Genomic DNA, 17,122 nt, shown 5'->3' with positions numbered 1-17,122 from the left:
TCAGTGTGTGCTGTGTAGCAAAGTTGCTCTGTTAAGCTATATTTCCCCTGTGCCCATAACTTGAAATAAGATATGCAATTTGTGCTACACAAATTGCATATCCTATTTCAAGACAATTTTGAAATAGGCTATTTTGGGATTTGGCACTAAAATAGTGGGCTATTTCAAGACATCCCTTACTCCTCCCATAATGAGGGGTACAGGGATGCTGAAATAGCATGCTCAGTATTTTGAAAAATATTTCAAAAAAAATTTCAAAAGAATATTTCAAAATACCAGGTGCGTTTCCTAGATGCAGAGTTACTTTTCAGGATACCTTGTTATCCCAACATAGCTCCACAGTATATACATAGCCTAAGAGAAAAAAGTGCTGTATGACTATTTTAATCAATTATTTCCAAGATACGTGATGTTTAAATTCTAAAAAATCCTGGAGTAACCAAACCTTTATGCTCACCTGGGTTATGATTTGTCACTGGTAAAATCCTTGATCTTTGAAAAAGGGCACAGCAGTTTGGCATGCTGCAAAATAAAATTAGGGGAGAGAGAAAGAGAGAGAGAGAGACTTATTTTATTTTAAGAAACATGAGGCAAATTTTCAAAAGAAGGCTTGTTGAGTCTGAGAAAGTTAGTGGGAAGAAAGGTGGCATTAAGCCTCCTTTGCCTTCCCTCCATCCAGATGAGCCCTCAGGAATTTGTCAATGATCAGGCAGTAAGTCAGTGGCAGAACAGAAGTTCTGATTCCCAAGTCTGCATGTTTCTGTCTAAACACTCCTTCCCATAGCCTAAATCCTCTAGTTCACCACTGATTGGGGTATTTTCTTTCTAATCATTACTAATTTCATAGCTTTTTCCTCCAAAGATATCTTAAAATGGTACCCCACGCTCTTACTGAATCTTGCACTTTACAGTGGTATATATTTATGCAGACCGAGTTTGCTTTTTCCATCCCTTTTTCTGTTTGTAGCTGGATGGGAAAACTTGTGTGACTTACACTGTAATTTTTTTAATTGAGTTTGGGGAGAGATTCATTAGCCCCATGGCAAATGATGCATAGAGCACTGAGGAGCTCTTCCTCCCTGGGATCTATGGAAAATTGTCAAAAGTAACTAAAAAAAAAAATCCAAGCTCTTTGGGGGAATTTCTGACACAGTGACTTTCACAGCATCATTACCCAACTCTCTAACCCAATGAGTGTGATCATAACAAAGAGATCAAGAAATATCTGAGGGAAGCGTACACACTATTATTTCAAAGCTGTGCAATGCAAAATAGACTAATTTTCAAATAATGAAACTTAACTCCTCTCTGACCAGCTTGCCGGTCTTTGCCCACAAAAGCTTATGCTCTAAAACATCTGTTAGTCTATAAGGTGCCCAAGGTCGTCTTGTTGCTTTTGAAGATACAGACTAACTTGGCTACCCCTCTGATACTTATGACCAACTCAGTTCATGCTACGAGAGATGCTGCTGTTGTGGGGTTCTGTGAAGATGGCAATGGCAGACATTGATCAGCCAGACATAGGGACAGACTGGCCTCATGACATTTTACCACCTCAGAACCCGAGGGTGACCTTCCCTTGGCTCAGTATGCCAACATCAGGGCCATTTTAGGCAGCAGTATAGCATGAAGCAGAAGAAAACACGCCTCAGGAAGCACAAGTTGGCAACGCAGTAGCATAGCTCTTCCTTACTCTGATTCAGTCTGTGATAGGCCAACACAGCATATGGTAAACAGTTTCTAGCCATGCCACCAGCTAGCACACCACAGGTTATCTGCATTTCTATCTAATGTGTGTAGCCTGCTAGAATTCCAGCTGCTTTATTGTGTGCTGACATTTTTTTTTTTTACATAAAGAAACACTTTGTGTACTGAATAGCTCAGTCAAGTCCAGGTCTATAACTAGGACCCATAGAATTATAATAATAGAAATAATAAATAATAGTGTACCAGGTATCCTTTACACACTGAATCTTTTCTCTTGTATTTCCTTTCATAATTTCCTTCTATTTGAGATATTTCATGTTAAAGATAAAATAAAGTCAACAGAAAGGCTCCTCTTTCAGCCAGGAGATAGTGTTAAACACAGGGCTCCTGAGAGGGGTTGCTTCATTCCTCAAAGCTTCTATGGAGATGTGCACCCACCCATGTATTTTGTTTTCCATATTAATAAAGGAAAGAATAATTGTCCCCCAGGACAAATTAAGAGAAAGCAAGCTTCTATAACCCCCTCATTTTGTTAAGATGAGTGAAGCTGCTTTCCTGCCTGTCCAGAACTGATTACAGTCACACATGGGCTACGTCTACACATGCAGCCAACATCAAAATAGTCTATTTCGATGAATAACGTCTACACGTCCTCCAGGGCCGGCAACGTCGATGTTCAACTTCGACGTTGCTCAGCCCAACATCGAAATAGGCGCAGCGAGGGAACGTCTACATGTCAAAGTAGCACACATCGAAATAGGGATGCCAGGCACAGCTGCAGACAGGGTCACAGGGCGGACTCAACAGCAAGCCGCTCCCTTAAAGGGCCCCTCCCACACACAGTTGCACTAAACAACACAAGATACACAGAGCTGACAACTGGTTGCAGACCCTGTGCCTGCAGCATAGATCCCCAGCTGCCGCAGAAGCAGCCAGAAGCCCTGGGCTAAGGGCTGCTGCCCACGGTGACCATAGAGCCCCGCAGGGGCTGGAGAGAGAGCATCTCTCAACCCCCCAGCTGATGGCCGCCATGGAGGACCCAGCAATTTCGACGTTGCGGGACGCGGATCGTCTACACGGTCCCTACTTCGACGTTGAACGTCAAAGTAGGGCGCTATTCCTATCTCCTCATGAGGTTAGCGACTTCGACGTCTCGCTGCCTAACGTCGAAGTTAACTTTGAAATAGCGCCCAACGCGTGTAGACGCGACGGGCGCTATTTCGAAGTTGGTGCCGCCACTTCGAAGTAGCGTGCACGTGTAGACGCAGCTATGAACTGCTGTGAGCTGAAAGTGGCTCACCAGGTTCAAAATATATCACTTTCCTCGCATTGTGTATTTTAACAGGGAGTGAGGCATTGCTCAGTGGTTTGAGCATAGGCTTGCTAAACCCTAGGTTGTGCGCTCACCCCTTGAGGGAGCCAGTTAGGGATCTGGAGCAAATGGGTTAATATTAAAATAAATAAAGGATGGTGTTTGGCCCCTCACACTTCCAAAGCCCCTTCTTCCTGCTTGGTCCTTTCAAAAGGTCCGCATTGACCAGGGTGGCACTTTCAAACCACATACAGCTACTGTTATGCTAATGAGGCACTGCATATTCATGGGAGCACCTCATTAGCATCTTCCCAACTCATTCATTACTATGCCCCTTCCAAAAGGAAGGGGCTAGTGGAGACGTGGCCTTGGTAGGCCCGAGGACTTTATTTGCATAGATGCCAAATTAGTTCTTCCGTGACTACAAATCACAGCTGAGATTCATGATTGGAAAAGTTTGCTTTGTTGCTGTCTATGCTGCAGTCGATATATGTGGATATACAATTGTAAGAATTAAGAAGGAAAATAAACTTTTATTTTACTGCAATATTTTGTATTTATAAATTGGCTAGCCTTTACTTTTTTTCCCCTTTCTAGTCTCTCAGATGGTTTAAGTGGCTGTTGCTTCTTTAGTTTTCCAATTGTTAATAGAAATTCAGATTTTACACGGAGATTTTTGCTGGGAAGATGTTTTACACTTACAGTGTTCATCTGTGCTTAGAATGACCAGGCCAACCCTCCATTAGCACCCTGACTGAAATAATAGAACTATTCAAACACTAAATTAATAGAAACTATCACACACTCTATTTGCCGACATCACCTTGCAATGTATTAAAACTCTACAAGTCAAAAAAGTTGAAATGCTCACTGCTCTGTCAGGATTTGCAGCCTAAAATCAGAGGGACCCATGCTCTTAAGACACATGAATACTTTAGAAAATCCCACCTTTCAGAACCTAATATTGGGCCACTAGTTTGAAAAATGTGGTCCCTGTGGAGAAATAGGCCATAGTGACCTTGTTAATTAAAGTCCAAATAATGTTTCATTATTTACATTGATGCAATTTTGTTTGGAAGTTGGAAAGATTTTATGCCACTAAGAAAAAAGCTTTCAATAAAATAGGGATTTGTATTAAAAATGGACTTTTAGCCACAAGCACTGCAAACATTTAGACACATAACTGACTTAACTGAGATCAGTGAAATGAGTCAAGTGAGCAAAATTAGCTACTTGCATATTTATTTGTTCGATCATGGACTCAATTTTGTGTGTTTGGTTTTGCTGTTAACAATTTCTGTAAAATTCAGAGAACATCCTATTAGCAATGATTTTTTAAAATTAATTATGAGTGAGCAGCACAAAATATACTGAGTAGTATATACAGACTAGTTTTACAAAGCATCAACCTTATTTCAATATTTTTAAATTGGTTGATCTAAAACATAATGAAAATAAAGTATTTAAATCTCTCTTTCCTGCCTATTAGTGATTTAAAGCATCTTTATGTAAATCTTTTGCATCCCGACTTCCTGGAAAAGTTTGGAGAGCAAACAAAATGAATGTTTAATCCTCCAGAGCATTTACCTTTCATAAGTGTTTGGTTTCATATCAAAATGTAAACATTTTCTTTAAAAACAAAAAGCAGCTATTCCAAGTGTCAGATTTTGATAGCTGATGAGGAAGCCTGCCAGATTATGGTTTTGAACAACATAAAGCAATGCCGACCACAAAACAGAGGCTATTTTATGTAATTTATCATTTTTGCGACGTGCTAATCTCAGTATATGACTCTCTGAAATACAATTTGGAACACCGCAGCGTAGTTTCTCGCTTTCCTAGTACTTTGCAGAGACTTTGCTATTAATACAAAGCCCTCAGTGGCCCTGCTTGTTGGACTACTTCATATGGTCCATGCCATTCAGTTGGGTTCTTTGCTCAGAAATAGGAGCACACCATCACTCAGCTTACATATGTGCCTATGTGCCCTTTGTTATGGGCTTGCTTGTGGGCCTGTTGAGTGCACTGAGGGGCCTGGCACAGGTTGCTGGTGTTTTGAGCCTTCTGAAAGCTTCAATATATTTTGTGCAACATTCTGCATCTTAGGACCCTGTTCCTCCCACATCTCTCAGACAAGGTCAAGAATCCCTCTGGGTTGACTCCTGTTTAAAAAGTTTAAATGGGGACATTTAAATAGATGATTGGGGAGCTTCTCAAAGAGCAAACAGGTGAAAAATCAGCTAATATCAGTGACGGGGAGCCTCAGCTAGAAACTTTTCAGAGTCTGATCGATTCCTCATAGACAGAATTTGGTAGAGTCTTGTTTTTATCAGGTTGTGCACCTCCTCAATAATCGAGATGTGTAGCTTTGATCAGTGAGGATCTCCTTGTGTTCCCTAACTCTGGCTAGGACTTTTATCACTTCCAAGGCAACAGTCTACGCTGGGAGTGCATGGTGGGATTGCATAAGGAGAGCAGATGGCATAATGAGAAATAACTAATATGTATCTTCAAAAACAACAAGAAGTCCACGAAAGCTTATGCTCCAAAATATCTGTTAGTCTATAAGGTGCCACAAGACTTCTTGTTGTTTTTGAAGATAAAGACTAACTCAGCTACCTCTCTAATATGTATGTGTTTATTCTGGGCTGCACTTTTTTCTAAGGACTGCCTGAGGCTGATCCCTATTCTTTCAAATAGGGTGCCTGCTAACAGGGTGGGATCAGAGGGGCATCTTTCACAAGTTGGCGTGCAGGTCAGGAACTGTACAAATCTTGAACTTCTTGGCAAATTCTGAGCCAATAGAACCAGCTTAAAATCCTAGCAAAGATCTTTTTGTGACTGGAGAGACATGCAGATGAATAGGACAGGCCGATGTTGTGGCCTTACACCTCTGAGGTCAGGGAATGAGGAGTAGTGACTGAACTTCACCCATCATTCTTTCTTTAGTCAATACGCTCACTCTGCCTGGAGTTCAAACTATGGTCGTGCTCTCTTTGTTGAGGTTCCACCATTCCACATTAACCACCAGCAGTTAGCTACAAGCCTGGCTCAAGGTTTCATCCCCACTCCGGTCCTTGATGAAGTTAGCATGTTCCCCTCCCGAAGTGAGGACAACATTGCTTGCTTGTTAGGTGGACCTTCTAGGGGAGCTTCCCTTTGGCCAAATTCTCTCTCTCTCCAGGGTCCAGCTCCTCACTGACATCTGCTAAAATCAAACCTACTAGTATCAAACAAGTTTCCAGATCCCATTGTCCAGGGTCCCCCAGTTAATCCCAAGAGACTTGCGGGCTGCTTTAAATCCCCATCAGTATCTTGGAGAAATAGTCCCGATCCCAACCCAAAATAATGGGGTAGACCAGTGTCAAGACCAGCACCAAAACAAAGGAACTTAATGTTTTCACCTATAATCAACTGTACAGGTGCACTGGGTTAGGCTTTAATATTTCTGTGAACATGCTGTAGAAAGGTCATCACCTGGTGGGGCTTGGAACCAGTTTGTCCTAGGCAGTATTTTCCCAGAGCTGGAATTCACCAGTCCTGTAACTACTTTTCTGTTTGTCTGAGCAGGGACAATTATCTTAGTTGGGGGTTCATGTTCTGCAGTCCTAACTTTCCCATAACCATACTCTATACATGGGCACTCATGATACTGGTGATCTGGGCACCCACATAAAAAGCAGCCCTTAACTGCTGGCCACATGGGCCCCAGACTTGAGCCTTTGTTCAGGCTGGGGATTAAGAAGTTCAGGTTTCCCAATAGGAGCCAGTCCAAGGCTTCATGGCCTGCTGGGCTCCTCAGAGGCTGCTACTTCCAAGACAAGACTGTCCTCTGATTCCCCTGGTTGGGTTTTCCTTGTTGTCAAGAGCCTCCCTTGCCCTCAGGCAGCTGCTAGTGTCACCACTAAAGCTGTTTCAGTGATTGTAGCACAAGCCCCATTAGCCAGTTCCTGACGTTCTGGGCTCTGAATTTCACTGTGAAGATGTACTTTTTCTGACTTAGGCAAGTCACTTCTCCCCTCTGTGTTTGTTTCCCTATCCCTAAAATAGAAATCACTCTATTTACTCTTCCTTTGGAAAGTGCCTGGGAGACATATAAACATTTTATGTGAGCTATACATATTAAAAGTCTGTTATAAAACATATATAAACTTGTCTTTGAAAAGCTTCCTTTCTACAAAAGTGCCTAACTCAATGTACATAATTAATAAATAATGATTATAATGAATAATAATTCCATTGGGACCGGTGTATAGCCCTTTCCAAGGAAGCTAAAGCAAACCATTTAATACTTTCATTTAAACTTAGTATTTCCATTTCCTGAAGCAACATTCAAATTCCAACTGGAATATAAGACTGAACCACTATGTAGGGCTTTTAAAAATTTATTTCTTCAGTTATTTAAGCAAAGGGCTTTTAGTAAACAGTAACAACAACAAACCCTCTCTGTAGTTCCCCGCACATACACTCTGCAGGTAAGAGTCAGGGTGTTGTTTTAAATTCTGCTTCTTCGCCTCATTAAACAACTGTGTAATTATTGCCTTCTCAGAACATTTCCACTTGCTTAAACTGCTTCTCTGCCAGTGAAGAGGCCATGGAGAATTAGAATATTCTCACATTCAGTCAAAGGAATGAGGAGCCTGTCCCCTGGCTATCATACACACTCCATATGCAACTACTAAAAATTGCAGGCAGCCCCTGTGTTCTGGGCAGTGCTGAAACTCTTGCACTGAGATGACCTAGCATTACAAATTTCCCCCAAGGGACAGGATGAGGATAGGCCTGCAGTCTTCATGTTCACACAGGAAAGCTCCAGAAGGGAGTGTGATCCTGTTCTGCCCCTGACTAACAAGTCTGCTTTAAGGACACTGTCTAACCCAGAGCAGGTGCATTACCAGAAGTGGGAGAGGGGGAATATAATGTCTCTCTGACCAATTTAAAAAAGCTGTAAGCTATGTCTACACTAGAAGCATTGCTGCTACTGCACACAGCTTGCTCTGTTGGCAGAGAACTGCCAGACTGCACTGCCCACTGGTGACAGAAAGTGGAATGGAAGCTCTGCAAACAGGGCTGCCTGGCAACCGGAAGCCCTCTCTGTTGACAGAAGTGCCTACACTGCCCTTCTGGCAACAAAACTCTCTAGTGTAGACCCAGCCATACAGTATTTGGGAAGAAGAATGGTACCATCTGATGGGTATGCCTTGTTTCTAGCCCTGACAGAGTGGCAGGTATCGAGTGGCCCAGGTTGATAGTGGTACCTGTACTGTTAAAATACTGCAGCAGTAAGTGCATGCTTCAGGAAATTACTCCACGCAGCAGCTCCATTCCATTAGTTCCCCATATGCGACAAAACAACAAGAAGAGGGCTTTTATCTGAGCTCTATACAATGCAGGCAGCCTGGAAGCACTCACAACTGTACCAGAAAGTGGAGAAAAGAGGATATTGGCACTAATACAGTGTATCTGGGTGGATTACATTTCACGGTGCAAATTAATCAATAGTGGTGGCTTGGAACTACGCTGTAATTTAGCTGTATGCTGCAGCCATCTTAAAGACACAGAATTCCTTAGAGGATACAGAGAGGACTAGTCAAAAGATGGCAGGAGATAGCAAATCTCTTACTTTATTATTCCTTTCCTGGAACAGACTCCCCCTCCCATCCCTCTGTCCACAGTCTGGGGTTGGTTTTTTTTTTTGGACTCCTCAGTACTACCTATAGTGACCTCTCCAGCTGTGAGTGACTAGCCTTAGCCCAACATAGTTGGATGCTAACAGAACACAGTGAGCCAAGCACGGCTAAGGATGCATTTCACCAAAAAGAAAACCAGCCCTTCAGTTATCACCATAAAGCTGCATCCCCTGTGAAACTGCTGTCCCCTCAGATAGCTGCATTATCCAGGCTTTTTCTCTCCAGAAGCAAGAATTAAAAAGACAGTAGCTCAACACCCTGTGGTTGCATCATACCCACAAAGAATAAGTCAAAGCTGGGCCCCCCTTCCCCAGCCTGTAGCCCTCTCTCCTATCTCACAATGTTTCCAGCTGGAGCTCCTGTGCTGATCACATCTGCCATAGTATTGGACAGGAAGAGAGGTGACTTTTACATCAAAGCCAATAGCTTAAACTCCAGCCTTAAATCAAGAGGTAGCCCATATAAACAGCCTGCAGCGCAGATGTTGTGTTTTCACGCTGTGATACACTGCTTGTATGGGCAGCTGCATTCTGCACTAGCTTAAGTTTCTGGCTTGTCTTAAGATGTAACCTCATGTAGAGCACACTGTAATAATCCATTCCTGAGCTGGGGAAAAAGACTACCAAAACTGTGAGCTTTACGTTTGAATAAAACAGTCCTAATTTCCCAGCTAAATGAAGATGGAGTGAAGCCTCATTTCTGAATGCAGCTCCTAAATAGCATCAATGAAAAGGACAGAGGTAATTCTCTGTTTGTCTTCCAGTCCCTTACCCCAACCCATAATCATCACCTCAATTTTATCTGCATTGAATTTCAACCACCGCATCCGTGTACCAGTCTCATCGAAACACTGAGTGAAGCATTCAGCAGACTGGCTGAATCAGATGAGATAGAGATATGGATCCTGGTGTTCTCAGCAAATGAACAACACTGCAGCCCACGCACTCTCACAGATCTCTCTCTCGCTCTCGCTCTCGCTCTCGCTCTCGCTCTCGCTCTCGCTCTCTGTTTCTGTTTGAACTGATTGGAAGAACCCCTATTCACATCAACAGCAGTTGACCTCACTCCCCTAGGACTTCTATATGGAAAAAAAGCTTTGCATCCCTTAGCAATAAGTAAGTGACCCATTTACACTAAAAGATATCTGTCCCTGGCTCTTTCCACCTTTATACTAAATTTGTGGCCCTGCCTTTTCTTAGACTCCTACCCAAACGTTTGCTGCCATCAGCTTCAGCCCATCACCACCTCTTTTCCCTTGAGCCTCCCAGCACTGTGCTCAAATGCTATACATGGCTTCAGATGCAAACCCCAATGTGTCACACATCTAAGAAGAACAAGAAGTCTTGTGGCACCTTATAGACTGACAGATATTTTGGAGCATAAGTTTTTGTGGGCAAAGACCCACCTCATCAGATGCGTGAGTGGGGTGGAGGTTTAGAGGGGTATTTGAAGAATGGGGTCCCAGAAAAAGAGAGGGCCAGAGCTGACAGGGACCCCATTCTTTAAACACCCCTCTGAACCTTGCCCCCCACATGCGTCTGATGAAGTGGATCTTTGCCGACGAAAGCTTATGCTCCAAAATACCTGTTAACCTATAAGGTGCCACAAGACTTCTTGTTGTTCTCGAAGCTACAGACTAACATGGCGACCTCTCTGAGACATCTAAGAAGAGTGCTTAAAGACTAGGAGAATACACTTCAGGGGCCTGAGGTCCATACAGCAAGGTGGGCAAAGACCATTAAGACCACAAATTTCCTATCAAATATAGGGGATAGTGAAGGAACAAAATATCAGCTGTCCATGTCATCAAGCTCTTTGGCATGTGAACTACCTGTGCTATAGCCTTAGACAAATAACTGGCAGGGGAAGGGATTGTGACATATGTAATTTTAATTCAGCTTGCTCCAAATATTCCTGTTTAATTCATATGGATAGGAATGAGGGGCTGGTGCTTAAGTTCATTTGTCCACTGGGAGGAATCGGTATTATCATTGAAAGCCTTTCTCAAAATACCCAGCTAGAATGACACAGAAGGGGGACCCTATGTTAATTGCATCTTTTAAATATTAAACCGAAATGATTTTAATAGTATCCAGACTTGTATTTCAAGCAATTAATGTGACAACCCACATACGTCCTCATAAAATATAGAGCAACTCCTCATTGCTGTGAGGTAACAAATTCTAATTGATCAGACACACTGTCCATTCTCACATGTAATCTAATTAACATTTTACATCAATTAGATGTAGGAATTGCACATGCCACAAATGAAATAAGGTGCCTCGAGGGTTTAATTCAAACAGAGGATAGCATAATCAACAAAAAATATTAGTGAATTACTCTAACTTTATGGGAAGATTCCTTATGTTTTTGAACATCTTTTGGATATAAAGCATTCAATATCTTTGTTCTTGTGTTTTCTTCTTGATTAGTTTTGTTGTATTGTTAAGCACTTTCAAATGTCATAGCTTAAAAAGTTCAAAATTCATGCTGAATTGGCTATCTGAATAAAAAGAATAGTTAATAAGCCTCAGGTATTTGGTTAAAAAATTTCAAAAGAGGTTTAAATAAACCATAGATGGGTTAAGGGGTGAATCTCCTAAACAAGTACTTTAATTCTGTCTTTGCCTTGTAAATAGTATAGTGTCACCACTTCCAAACTCTGTGACTAAAACTATATTAAAATTGTACTTTACATATATGGGTTTAGCATTACTAAGTGACATCACTATGCACTTATTTTAACAAATGCCAGTGAGGCCGCTGAAGATACACCGTTGATGTCTACATGCACTGCAATGCTTGGTGCCACATATGTATGTTTAACTTTGAAAGAAACGCTAATGACAGAGGTTTTTTTCATTCAGTAAACTCTTTTGTTAAACCTGCTAGTTCAGGAACAGAATACTTTTCAGTGGTTCTCCAGGCACCAAGCATTTCAGTGTGTGTAGAAATCAACAGTATATTTTCAGCAGCCTCACTGGCATTTGTAAAAATAAGTGCATAGTAATATCACTTAGTAATGCTAAACCTAGGAGACTTAAGATAATTTCTGATTGCAGAGGTGCAATATTTTCTCATTGTTATTTGTCCATGCTGGCTGTATGTTGTCAAAAAATTCAGCCGCCTTTGAATGCTTAGGAGGGCACTGGTTCTGATATCCAAAGCCATTTACCTCATGCAAAGTGTGTGTTAGACAATACTAAATCAGAATAGTAACATTTTGCTCTCACTTTTTAGTTCTTTTGTCCAGGTGTAAAATAAGGGGTGTACAAAGTGGGGGATGGTCCCCTTGGTGGGGTGAAATTTCATAAGGGGAGCACACCATGATCAGATGCTGGGTCTCAGGCTCCTCCATCTAATTAAAAATGTTGAAATATGTTACTATTTTAATGTATGTATATTCACATTTATATACTGATTAATTACTTTTTTACATTGTACATGATTATTTTCTTAAACATGCCAAAAGGAGGTTTTTTTAATTTTTATGAACATAACCAATATTTCAATCAGTTTGGATTACATTAGACAGGTTGGGGATATACTCCTACTGCAGGGATGAAAAGTGAGGCTGGACATAAAGGTTGCTCACTCCTGGTGTAAAGCTTCAGAAAACTAGATGATCAAAACTGCTTCTGTTCTGATGCTTTACAGCCAAACTGACAATCTTAGTCATTTGTTCAAATGACCCTTTCATTTGGAAATTTGATGCCCATTGACTTAGTCACTCAAATACATCAAAGTACACCATGGAAAATGCTATAAATGTAACAGGCACTAGAAAGAACAAAGTGCAAAAGAAGAACTGTAAATAGTGGTAGTCTATACACTATCAAAACAAAAAGCAGTCAAGTAGCACTTTAAAGACTAGCAAAATAGTTTATTAGGTGAGCTTTCGTGGGACAGACCCATTTCTTCACTCCACATAAAGACGGATTACAAGCAATCAGGAACACCATCCCTGATGCCACCACAGCCAATCTGGTCTCTGACCTCTGTAACTTTGTTCTCACACACAATCATTTCCGTTTTGGAGACAATTTATACCTCCAGATTAGTGGAACTGCTATGGGCACCCGCATGGCCCCACAATATGCTAATATATTTATGGCTGACCTGGAACAACGATTCCTCAGCTCTCGTCCCCTATTACCACTCCTCTACTTAAGATACATTGATGACATCTTTATGATTTGGACTCATGGTACAGAGGCGCTAGAAGAATTCCACAGAGACTTTAACAATCTACCCCCCACCATCAACTTATGCCTCGATTACAACATGCAAGAGATACATTTCCTGGACACTACAGTACTAATCAAGGATGGCCTGATCAGTACCACACTGTACCGAAAACCTACTGATCACTATACTTATCTAAACCCTTCTAGTTTCCATCCTGCACACGTGACTAGATCCATTGTTTACAGTCAAGCTCTTAGGCACAATCGCATTTGCTCTGATCCAACTGACAGAGACCAAAAGCTACAAGAACTTTACCAAATATTCATAAACCTGAATTAGCCACCAGGAGAAGTAACAAAACAAATCAACAGGGCCAGACGAATACCCAGAGACCAGCTACTCCAAGATCGGCCCAAAAAAACCAAGAACAGAACACCACTGGTCATCATCTACAGCCCCCAATTCAGACCACTGCAACGAATTATTAAATACCTACAACCTATCCTTAATCAGGATGCTACACTCCAGAAGGCCCTGGGTGACATGCCTGTTCTCTCCTACAGACAACCTCCCAACCTCATGAGGATCCTCAGTAACAGCCACAGTCTATACCCCAGGAACACCAGTCCTGGAACCTTTCCCTGCAACAAAGCCCGCTGCCAGCTTTGTGCACATATCTTCTCTGGAAATACCATCACTGGACCTAACCAGGTTACTCACAGAATCACGGGCACTTTCTCATGCTCCTCTACTAACATCATATATGCCATCATGTGCCAACAATGCCCAGATGCTTTGTATATTGGACAGACTTCTAACTCCCTTAGACAAAGGGTTAATGGCACAAAACAGACATCAAAACACTCCAGATCCACAAACCAGTTAGTCAACATTTTAATGGAATGGGGCATTCTGTCAATGACCTAAAGGTATGTGTGTTACTGAAGAGGAATTATCGCACTGTTTTTGGAAGAGAAGTGGCTGAGCTGGCTTTTATATTCAAATTCGGCACATTAACACATGGTTTAAATGGTGATGGGAACTTTCTGAGTCACTATAGGGGCTCGTCTGCATACTTGGCTCAATCTAATTCTTGACCTTCCCCCCAACCCCTCCACTCTCTGATTTGTGCACCTTGATTATCTTTTTCTGATTTGTCCTCCTTGCTTACTGTTTTTGGTTCTCTGTGTCTTAAATATTGAGTCTGTTCTGGTCTGGCTATGGTCTGAAGAAGTGGGTCTGTCCCACGAAAGCTCACCTAATAAACTATTTTGCTAGTCTTTAAAGTGCTACTCGACTGCTTTTTGTTTTGTAAATAGTGGGTGTGAGTTAAGCAATGAAAAGCAGGAAGGATGCACATACAGAAAATCTGTGTCACCAAAATAGGGCAATGCCTTTTATCCCCTTCGTATATGAGATACATTTGAAAACCATTTCTCTGAGATGGCAACTTTGTGAACAGTAGCCATCTGTAAGAATCTCTTTGTCTAATGGCAGACTCAGCATAGCAAATATGATCAAGCAAAGAATTTTAGCATGATATTTTTCAGGGACAAGCAAGAAGAAGGGTGAAATGAGAACTCAGACATAAAGTGTTCTGTTGAAGAAACAGGCTCAATAGCTATGTCTACACTAGAACTCTACGTCAACGTAACATATTTTGATGTAGAGACATCGAAATAAGCTACTTCGGCACTTCTACACTTCTTCCAGGGCTGGCTCTGTCGATGTTCAACGGTGATGTAGCAACAGGCAACATCGAAAGGGGCCCCCCAGGAGAGCATCTGCACACAAAAGTGGCTCCTTTTGAAATAAGGGGCCTTGAAAGCCTGTGGACGGGCTGACAGGGTGGACTAGCCCTTCCGGGGGAAGAGCAAGCCACTCCTTTAAAGGGCCTGTCCCAAACATACTCAGCCTACACAGCACGGGGCCTGAGGGGCTGACACCAGACTCACAGACCCAGTGCATGTAGCCATGGATCCCCAGCAGCAGCAGCCAGAAGCCGCCCTGCTCAGCACTGCGCAGGAGGCCACTCAGCACCTGCTGGAAGAGGAGCTCTCCTCAGGGGATGAAGGAGTTGCTCCATACCGTGGGGCTGTCCTGGTCTTCCCTCCCCCAGCACCCGCCGGGTGCTCTGCCAGCTATGGAGCTACCTACGATCTCAGCGTGGTGGAAGCACCTGGTCATGGGGGAGTGGGATGATAACCACTGTCTCCGGAATTTCCGGATGAGCCGGCAGACATTCCTTGAGCTATGCCAGTGGCTCACTCCTGCCCTGAGGCACCATGCCACCCACAAGCAGTGCGCCCTCTCCTTCGAGGAAAGGGTCGGCATCACTGTCTGGAAGCTGCACACTCCAGACAGCTACCGATCCGTAGGACACAGGTTTGGTGTGGGCAAGGCCACCGTTGGGGCTGTTGTCATGGAGGTAAGGAGGCCCAGGCAGGGACCCATTAGGGAGAGGGGGGTCAGAGATAGGGTCTGGGAAGAGGGGGTTCCTGGTGGGGCTGAGGGCGGGGGGACGGGCTCACCCAGCACACCCTCACGGATGCCTATGTCCCCTCCCTGCAAGTGGTCCATGCATTGAACGCCCTCCTGCTCCACAGGCTCATGTGGATCGGGGACCTGAACAAGGCCATTGCGGGGTTCACCAGCATGGGCTTTCCCAGCTGCTTCAGGTCCCTGGACAGGACCCACATCCCCATCCATGCTCAGCCCACAGCAGGGGATGCTTTATAAACAGGAAGGGCTACCACTCAGTGGTTCTCCAGGCCATGGTGGATAGCCAGCGCTGCTTCCAAGACCTCTGTGTTGGCTGGCCCGTCTGCAACCACAACACCCACATGTTTCGGATCTTGGGTCTGTGCCGATGGATGGAGGCAGGGACCCATCTGGGAGACAACACCGTACCCCTCTGCCTTGTGCAAGATGCAGTCTACCCCCTCCAGTCCTGGCTTATGTGGCCCTACGCAGACCCCCTCAATGCCAGCCAGGAGAGGTTCAATGGCCATCTGAATGACGCCTGCCAGGAGGTGGATGGGCTTTTGGCCACCTCAAGGGCCACTGGCACTGCCTCCTCATCCGCCTCAACATGGGCCTCCCAAACATCCCCAAACAGGTTGTGGGAGTGTGCTGCATGCTCCGCAACCTGGTGGAGAGCAAGGGGGAGGCATTCATGCAGGGGTGGGCTGTGGAGGCTGGCGCAGCCTACCCCCAGACAGTTGCCACCTCTACCCGCCAGACCCACTATGAGAGGATCCAAGTCTGGGAGGCCCTGTGGCCTTATTTTGACCAGGGAGTGGAGTGAGCACCACCCTGGCCATCCCTGGCAGGCCTCTTGCATGCTGCCCCCACCACCTGCACGCTGACAAGGCGACCGGGTGCTTGTGAACAGGAGGGAGTTTTGAGAGGCTGTCCTGGAGGAGGAGAAGGAAGGAGCAAACTAAAGCACCTTGGGGTAAGTGGCTGCTTGTGTTTGGGGGTTCTGGGCTTGTGTGTGTTTGTTTGTTTGTTTGGCATTTGGAGTGCTGAGCTGAGTGTTTGTTTGAAAGGCCGTGTGCTCAGGCAGGCAGTTGGAAGCTGTGAGTCTTGATTAAGTTTGAATTGAAACACCGTGTGCTGATTGGCTGAGCTGTAGGCAGAGGGAGGAGCTATCAGGGAGGCTGAGCACTTAAACCCCGCTAGTAAGCGACCAGGGAGCTTTTCTACCGGGTGCTTGCGAACAGGGTGAGTGCTAACAGGAGGGAGTTTTGAGAGGGAAGTTGAGAGGGGGAGCTTGGAGGGAGCCAGTGACTTCTATTGCCCTTAAACTTAAATCCTTATAACAACCTCTATCTGAAACATTTAATTAAACCCTCATATATAATTAGAGTAGGAAATGGAGGCAGAAGCCCAGCAGCAGAGTGGGGGCTATCCTGTTTATTGTGTCGAGTGCAATATGTATGACTACCTACCCTGTGGGCGGGTGGTGTATGTGTGCGCTCGATGCAAGGCGCTCCTGGCCCTCAGAGACCGAGTGCATGCTTTGGAGGCCAGGGTGGCTGAACTGGAGGAGCTAAGGAAGGCAGAGGTGTTTGTTGATGAGACTTTCCAGGACATAGTAGGGCTGTTCCACCTCCAATCTGACAGTCCTGATGCTGTTACGGAGGATGAAAGGCTCAGGGAAGGAGAGCAGTCAATGGGAGCAGAGGGAAACCATCCCACAGTTGGGATCGTCCTTCCA

At 44.0% G+C, this 17,122-nt stretch overlaps 1 protein-coding gene across 1 annotated transcript in view; it reads left to right on the top strand.

The window, feature by feature from the left end:
- CNTNAP2 (contactin associated protein 2) overlaps window positions 1-17,122 on the top strand; it is a 1,212,102-nt gene that overhangs the window by 1,047,434 nt on the left and 147,546 nt on the right. The gene's annotated exons all lie outside the window — the stretch shown is intronic.

The sequence above is a fragment of the Carettochelys insculpta genome, chromosome 2, assembly GCF_033958435.1.
Source record: "Carettochelys insculpta isolate YL-2023 chromosome 2, ASM3395843v1, whole genome shotgun sequence".
Classification (NCBI taxonomy): domain Eukaryota; kingdom Metazoa; phylum Chordata; order Testudines; family Carettochelyidae; genus Carettochelys; species Carettochelys insculpta.
This window is presented reverse-complemented; position numbering and strand designations above follow the sequence as displayed.